The sequence below is a fragment of the Phaseolus vulgaris genome, chromosome 10 (assembly GCF_000499845.2).
Source record: "Phaseolus vulgaris cultivar G19833 chromosome 10, P. vulgaris v2.0, whole genome shotgun sequence".
NCBI lineage: Eukaryota > Viridiplantae > Streptophyta > Magnoliopsida > Fabales > Fabaceae > Phaseolus > Phaseolus vulgaris.
In genome coordinates this window covers 29,389,859-29,398,570 of record NC_023750.2, presented here as the reverse complement: position 1 = coordinate 29,398,570, position 8,712 = coordinate 29,389,859, and positions in this window count along the sequence as shown.

The window sequence follows — 8,712 nt, the reverse complement described above, 5'->3', positions numbered from 1 at the left end:
ATTAATCTTTAGAGAACCTATGAAGAATTCAATGGTGGAAGAACTTGGGATCAACCGCTTTTTATTTGCTATTTTAATCTCTTTTATATTTTTTGCACAACTATCTCAAACCCCCTTTTCATCTTTATTGTTATTGCTAACTTTTATTGCTTGCAGATAGATTTTAAACCCTGATCAACTGATTTTACTATTGGATTCGTTGGGAGACGACTTGGGGACATTTGTCCACAATTATACTATCATCTCTCTAGTGTTAGACAAGTCTACGCTAGAATCATATTAATTTGACAGCAAAACGACAGCTATCAAGTTCTTGAATAGACAAAGGTATTAATTATTTTATCTTTTAGAATTGTCTCCTCATAAATTCAGATTTTCTTCTCATTATCCTTCAATATAAAGTCAATGCAATGTGTCTAAAATATTATTTTCCTCTTTCTCATTAACATTTGATCAATAAATTTGTAGTTTGTTGGTTTATTTGTCACAACTTGAATGAGATTGTATTCTTCCACCTCTTCAACAATGTTATCCAATATCTCAAAAACTTTCTCAACTACTTTGGATATAGCATATGCATGGACTTCAAAAACATAGTTCTTTTTTGTTTGTTCACCAAGACATTTATTATTATTATTTCTTATCAGTTCAACCATCAGTCATAATTGTACATCATAAAATAAGTGATGTATTTTTAACTTCATCCTTCAAATACTTGACTTCAATATCGTGCAAGAGGAAGGTTTAAATCCAAAGTCATGTCTTGAAATCAAATCAAAGATAGCATTGAATTTTTCACTCTTTGCCACATTGAAAAAGGTATATTGTTGTTATGGAAGAACCTGACAATTACTTGACATGCTTCCTCTCTCTCACATTTCTTAAACATGTTGTTGAAGGTAGCTTGTGTACTAAATACTCTCTTCTTAAAATTATTTATAGGACTATTGTCTTATGCTTTACTATTTTTTCTTACTCACGAACTTCTATCGTTTCCTTCTCCATATTAAGGCTTGACTTCTTGTTTAAATTTTGTTGCAAATAAAAAACAATTTCCCACATTTTCTTCTTCAATTCATCAAAAACATCCTTGCAAGCTCTAAAATCCTTTTGAGTACAATTCAAGTGATGTTTCAACCAATAAAGTACCCCTACTATTACCCTTTCCTAGTATCCCCAACAACTAAAGTACAATGCTTCCAAGTTATATCCATGGGTATAAAGGAGTTAGAAATTCGATTTGAAAATGAATGGTTGTGCAGATTAGGTGCAATGCAGTAAAAAAAATAGAGGGAGAAAGATTGATTGGATTGCACTTTGGGTATATGCAATTCAATTTACTATGAAGGAAAAATATAGTGGTGTGGTGCGATGCAATGGAAAAGAGCAAGGGGACAAAGATGGATTGGGTTGCATTTTGGGTGTAGTGAAGTTTGGTTTATTATAAAGGAAGAACAAAATGGTGTAATGCGGTGAAAAGAAAAACAAAGGGAGAAAGATGGATTGGAATTAGAGTCAGTGGATTTTGGAACTGAAATTAAAATAGCTTACGCAAGAACGAAAGCTTCTTTATTTTGGAGAAGGGGGAGTGGCAATTATGACATATTTTAACCAAGGGTGTTTGTGGCAACATTTTTTCATCTATGTGAAAAAGAGGAAGAGAGGTTGTGGTGTATGCAATAGATAGTGACAATTTTTCACTTATGGAAGAGCAGTCACAATTTTTGCATTTATGCAATTAGGCTTTGAAAGTAAAGAAAAAAATGGGCTTAAGCTTCTGGTTAAAAATTGGGTCATGCGTCCTAACCCAATAAAAAAAGATAAAAGCTTACCTAAGAGTTGCTGTAAAAAGTGTCACATGGTATAGCACGAGAGCCATTGTGAGGAGTGTCAAGGCCGCAAGAAGTGTCACTACAAGGTACATTAAAGTTGTGAGAGGCGCCACTGCAAGAGGCATTGCCATGAGTAACATCAACATCGTGAGAAGCGCTACAGTGAGGTATGTCAAGTACACGAAAGGTATCGTCACCATGAGGAACATCTAGGCAAAGTGTCGAGCTCGTAAAGAGGTGCCATTGGGCAGGACTGCTCCATGAGACTCGGCATTCCCACGCGAGTTACAATTTTCAACGCAATCCAATGAAATCGCAACTTATAGGTGATGCAATAAAGGAAGATCGTAAACTCATACAATCTTACACTCTCAATCATGATTTTGACTACCATATTAATCATTTTATACGTAGATGTTGTCCAACATACATGAGACTAAGAACACAAATAAATCTAACCAGTCATGCACTTAAAGTCTTGATTACATAGATGTTGTCACTTTGGCTTCACATCAAACTCAATTATACTTATACTTGTAGCCAATTCTCATTCAAAGTAATTTCCTTTACTAGTTTAGCACACAAAACTACTAAGAAAATTCCTACTAGGTATCATATACTCTATTCTCATTAACAAACCTATTTGCTTCCCTTTTCACACATACAACTAATGTGTTATTTTACAGTTCAAAATACTTATTATTTGAACTTTTTATGCCTCATTTTTTTACCTAGTTTCCATTGTCAAACTAATTAGTTAAAGATTTTATGTGAACTAAAGGGAACATGCACCAATCAAAGTATGCAAAGGACAATTTTAGGAATATGTTTCTCAGCCAAGTCCAAACTTTTATATGTATTGGAGAAAAATGTCTTTTCAGCATCTAATATTTCATTCTTGAATACTACAAAATTCCTATGATTTCATATTCTCCAAATAATTGCTACTCATATACACTTCTTAGTCCTATTTCCTTTGTCATTCATTTTTATTAGGATAAATTGTTAGAAGTTTTGCTTTGGTTGGTTATGCATAACTATACTTATTCCTATCCACCTACTACACATGTTTCATATATTGGACTAGAGGCATTATCTAACATTATTCCCTTATTTTTCAAGTTTTTCCTTTGTTGTAATCTGATTTAACATAACCCTCTAAGAAAAGTTTTGGAATAAAGGTAACACCTTCATTGGAGAAGTATGTATCCATACCATAGCTTAAGTTTCCTTTTCTTATAAAAATGTGTTTACCTTATTTTGAAAACACACATCTTCATTCATTGGCTTCTATTTTCTTCTCTTAGAATAGATTTTACTATGTTGTACTTGCTAATTTTTTTTATAAGCATTTGCTAATTTTGCTAAACCCTAAATCCTAAATCCTTGACATATTATTTAAGAAGTTTTTGTTGTATCTTGAACAAGTTACACAATATATATAACTCCTTATATAAAAAAAGTGGTTATCCATATCTTGAAAAATCACCTTCCTATTTTTTAGTCAATTTTATCACATAATTTTCCTTATTTATTCCATAATATAAAAATTAACTTACTAATAATTGATAATCTTGTTGAGGATCTTTGAAGATTCTACTCAACCTTTACACTTGATGAAGAAGTGTGTGATGAAGAAAATAAGCTTGAAGATATATGGAGTGTGTGTTTTATTGTCTTAGTTAGGATAAAGTTGTTAAAGTGTTTTTGCATTTTGAATCAACCTCATATCTCATAGCCATGGTAATGATCTCAAGCACAAGGGTCTTTTAAAAGATGTTTTAAAATTTTGTTCAAGTTTTTCCAAACAGGTTTCACTGCACAAAATTTTAATCCGTTGTTTGGTAAAACAACTAATTTAATCTTACTACACCAAAACTGTTTTGATTTTTCAAAAATTTGTTTTGTCTCCAAAATTCAGTTTTGTTCCCATTTAACTACTCAAAGGTTAGTTATCTTTCCATCAAGTGTAGTTTCAAAATACAATCTGTTTTTTAAACTTATAATCAATTGTTTTGTAACAGTTTTTAAAACTGTTTTGGGAGAGCTGTTATGATGTGATTCCTATAAAAAGGATAGTTGTATCACACTTCAAATCATCCCTTGAAATACATATTGCTTACTGTTTTCAAGAGTTTTCTGTGAGGTTCTCAAGTGAGTTCTGTTTTTGAAAGTTTTTCTTAAAAACTTTTGAAAGTTCTAGTAATGTTTTCACATTGGCTTGAGATTTGAAGTTTCATCAAAGTGTTGCTACTGTGGAGATCTAGTTTGAGTCTCTTAGTCTACATACAAGGTGTTTTCTGTCCCTGAACTCTTTTCTTGTAAAGGTGTATTCATTTGCTTCTTGATAGAGTTTCTTGAAGTAGGAATTTGTTGAAATAGTGTTTTTCAGCTTGTACTTTTGGTTCTTAGAGGGTTCAAGAACTGGTTTCTTATAATCTTTTGTAAAAGATTAATTGTGTATTAATGGAATCCATCTTAGTGTGAGATGAGACTGGATGTAACTCAATATTGAGTGAACCGGTATAAATCTTTGTGTGCTATTCTTCTCTCATAATCACTGCCTCTAAAACTGAAAAATCTACAAAACTGTGATAATTTGAATCTGTTGTTTTAGAATTGAACCTGTTGTTTTATTGCAGTATTGGTTTGAACTATATTCTGTTTTCAAGATTCTGAAAAGAATTTAATCAAGTCATCAATAAACAACCTAGATTTGGAACTGTTTTAAATCTCATCATATCAAATTTGGTTTTAAAATAAAATTTTGAAAAAGTGCTTTACTGGTTTGTATAAATTGGTTTTTAAAAGTTGATTTGCTTTTCAGTTAACAACTTAAAATCAAGCCTCTTATAAAAAAAATATTGTTGAACTGATTTGAAACTTGTTTTTCTCTAAAACTATTTCTTTTAAAACACTGTGAAGCTTCTAGAAAATCCAAATTAAAACTTTTAAAAATTAACTTCAAATTCTGTAATTGCTTAAACTGTTTCAGCTCATGTAAAGTCACTAAGAAATTAGAATTTGTTGTTTCAAATTTTATCTGTTATTTGTTGTTTCAAATTTTATCTGTTATTTTTCTGTAATTTCACTCTGGTTGAGAAATTCAATTTGTTTTTCTTCAAATAAATCTGTTATATTAATGTCAGAATTTCTTAAAGTTTACATTTGTGAAAATTATCCTAATTACATTTCACCCCTCCTCTTGAAGTTAGAGTCTCATAAACTCAACAAATCTCTATGTATTCTTCATCGTCGTTTTTGTTTTATCAGGAAGTAAAAAATTAATAAATAGGAGTATTCAGGGATACCCCAACCCTATTATAGACCACCTGTTATCCATACCACAACACCTACAAAAGTTATTTTTGGTATTTCCCCCAACACATTGTTTCTTTTCCTAATAGTGTTATCAAACATATATAATGCATAAGATAATACGATATCACCAAAATACAGACTAACCATCACATTACCCAGTTTATCAAATAATATTTCAGTATGCTCTATCATAGTACTACCTTTTACAAAATAATATAGCTTTATTTAGTCAAGACTGCCTTCCCCCGCGCTTTATGTTGTTGTGTCCCTCCTTGTCTTTCTTTTCGTTTTCCGACACTTGTGTAACCACTTCCCTCCTCATGCTAGTTCAACCAGTTGTTTTCCACCTGCACACATTAAACCAAATACCTCTCCCTAACATAATTTCATCATCATATTACCATATACAGACACAACAAATAAAGTTATCACAATTCTATCTCATTGTATAACCCAATCAAGTGATATTTAAGTGTCACCGGGTTTCTTTTTATATTGTTCCATACACCAGCTGACATACTCAAATGGTATTCCCTTTCCGTTTCCGGTAATCCAGGACCATGATTTCAATTGTGCCATAGTGAACATCTCAATTGGATAAGGTCTACTATTATTAAAAATGATATTATTTCTTTGTTTCCAAATCTCTCCCACAATTGCTATCCACATACACGCCATGCATTGTTCCCAACTTCTGACAACCTTAATAGCCTAAAATGATTTAAGTGACTTTTACAACGTTGTGTTGAACTATGTGTTCCTCAACCCACCTATAGCAAAGATTTCACACTATTGAGGTCATTTCACATGTTAGAAATAGGTGGCTAACGAATTTCTCTACTTTACTGCACATCACACACGAAAACTTATCTAAGAGTACCCTCTGACTATATAACTTATTTTTGGTTGCAACTCTATTCTTTAGCGCTCACCCAGCCAGCAAGTGTGTCAATGGCAGTGCTTTAAACTTCCAAAACATTTCATAAAGTCCTCTTTCCTCTCCAACAATAGCGTTCATAAGCTTATTTCATTGTGTAAGTGTTTCATCTACCATCCATTGCCAACAATCTTCGCTTTCTATTTCCAGTTGTATTTTGTCAAGTTCTTATTTTAACCTATTTATTTGTTCATTTTCCCATTCAAATCTTTTGTGCTTCCACTCCAAGTCCCACACTCACCAATCATTTAACCACCTTCCCATATTCTCTAGTTTCGTTTCCTTATTGTTCAACGTTGTGTACAACCTGGGGAACCTTTCTTTTAGAGCTGTGTTACCTAGACATTTGTCATCCCAAAACCTTATTTCATTCCCTTTGCCAATTTTCCATTGGATATTGTTTTCGAAATACCCCCTCCCCCAATTTCTTCCTGTTGCCTATTTTCTAGATATTCCTCCACCAAAGTGATTTGTCCTTTTTCGTACGAGGGTTTCTTATTTCTCTCCAACCCCCCCCCCCCCCCTCATACTTAGATTCTATTACTTTTTTCCAAAGTTCCACTTTTGTGTACCTAACCGCCAAATCCACTTTCCAATCAGTGCAATGTTAATGTCCATCACTCCTAGCCATCATCCAACCATTCCTCCATCTTCATGAGCTTTCTCTTCTCCTTCCTTCCTTCTCTTTTTATGTTCATGTATTAGTTTGAGTTCTTGCAATTTTCAGTTCGGCATTTTCAGTATACTTTGTGTTTTGCTTCGGTTTCTTTCATTTCTACCGATTCATCTTTGTTTCTTCTTCATTTCTAGCTTAATTGTTCGGTGCAATTCTGTTCTTATACATTTTTGTTCGGTGCCTTTGCCTTTTCAATCAATTCGTTCAGTTCAATTTGACAATACATGGAACTTCCATATGAGTTTGGGTTTTGGTACTAGTCTTGGTGAGTTCTTGAACATAGAACCTTGATCCAATTCTATCTTAAAGTGCCTATCTCATATCCAACTCAAGATGATTCCTAAGAATGTCAAGAATCATTCATATTGTGCTATTGGAATCATATCATCTTGGCTCTTGCCTTATCTTTTTTATCTTAAACGTTGTTTTTATTCTATTTGTTGTCTCTTTTCCAGTCCTTTTTTTTCCTTTGTTTTTGGTGTTCTTCTCCATCCCTATTTAATCCTTGTATCAATTTGGTGCTTTCATTGAGCCTACCTCCATGCCTCCTAAACCAAACAAAGATTTAGAAGAAACCCTCCAGACAATTTTGGACAAACTAGCCCACTTCCAAACCCAAATCCAACAAACCCATGATCATCATGAAACCCATTATAATACCTTACATCACACTCTAGAATCTTGTAAAAAAGATTGAGACTCCAAACAAGAGGTCATCACTCACACCCTCCATACCATCTTAACATTTATACCACCCCCACCCCTAATTTCTCAGACTGTCTCATCCGTCTTTGCCACAACAATGTCTATTGTTCCCCCTCTCATTACTCCACCTACCCTAGTCCCTACCCTACCCCGTCCCCCAAAAATCCAATTATCCTTATTTAATGGGTCTGATCCGCTCAGTTATCCTTGTCTTTGTCGCACGAAGATAAGGAAAACTCTTGCTTGCTGTTTTTTACCTTTGTCTTGCAAGATAAGGGAAAGGTCTTCCTGCTGATCTTGTCCTTGCCTCTTAGGACAAAGGAGATGTCTTACTGGTGATACTGGTCAACCATGATGTTCTCGACCTTGCCTTACAAACAAGGAAGAGGTTCACCTTTCTGACCTCGACCTTTCACCATGAGGGCGGGAGAGGATTTAAATGTTGAACCATGCTGTTCGACCTTGGCGTTCTCACTCAAGAGGGAGGCGTTCTCTGCTAACCATCCTATCCCAATCTTGAGACTTCCAACCAAATGAAAGTTTCGTAACTGACCTCGTCCTCACCTCTTCGGGCAAAGGAGGATTTTAATTGGCGAACCATATTGTTCAACCTTGGCGTTCTCACTCAAGAGGAAGGCGTTCTCTACGAACCATCCTATCCCAATCTTGAGACTTCCAACCCGAGTGAAAGGTTCGTAATTGACCTCGTCCTTGCCTCTTAAGGTAAGGGAGGATTTTAACTAGCGAACCATACTGTTCAACCTTGGCGTTCTCACTCAAGAGAGAGGCGTTCATCTACAAAATACTTGAAAAATCATTAACTGAATCACTAAAATTTTATTGGGTGACCTCGTTAAAAAAGCCCTTGAAGGGAAAAAAAAGTGTCCCCTAAAACTGTGTACAATGCAATAACTCAACTGGAATAAAACTTAAGGTTGGCCGCGTTCCACATGCGAGGGATCGCTCCACCTTCTAAAGTCTCGAGTTTGTATGCTCCATTCCCAAGGGCCTCTATCACCCTGAAGGGACCAGTCCACTTGGGAGACAACTTGTTCTCTAATTGGTATAGGTGGGCTTTCCTCATTGTTAGAATAGATGGCTTTAAACTAGAGGGGGGTGAATTGTTTAAAGAGAATTTTCGTAAACTTTTAAAACAAGAATGAATTTATCTCAGGAAACAATTGATTCAGAAATTCAGTTCGCCAAAACAGCAAGCAAAAGCTCCAGTACCAGAAAAACAA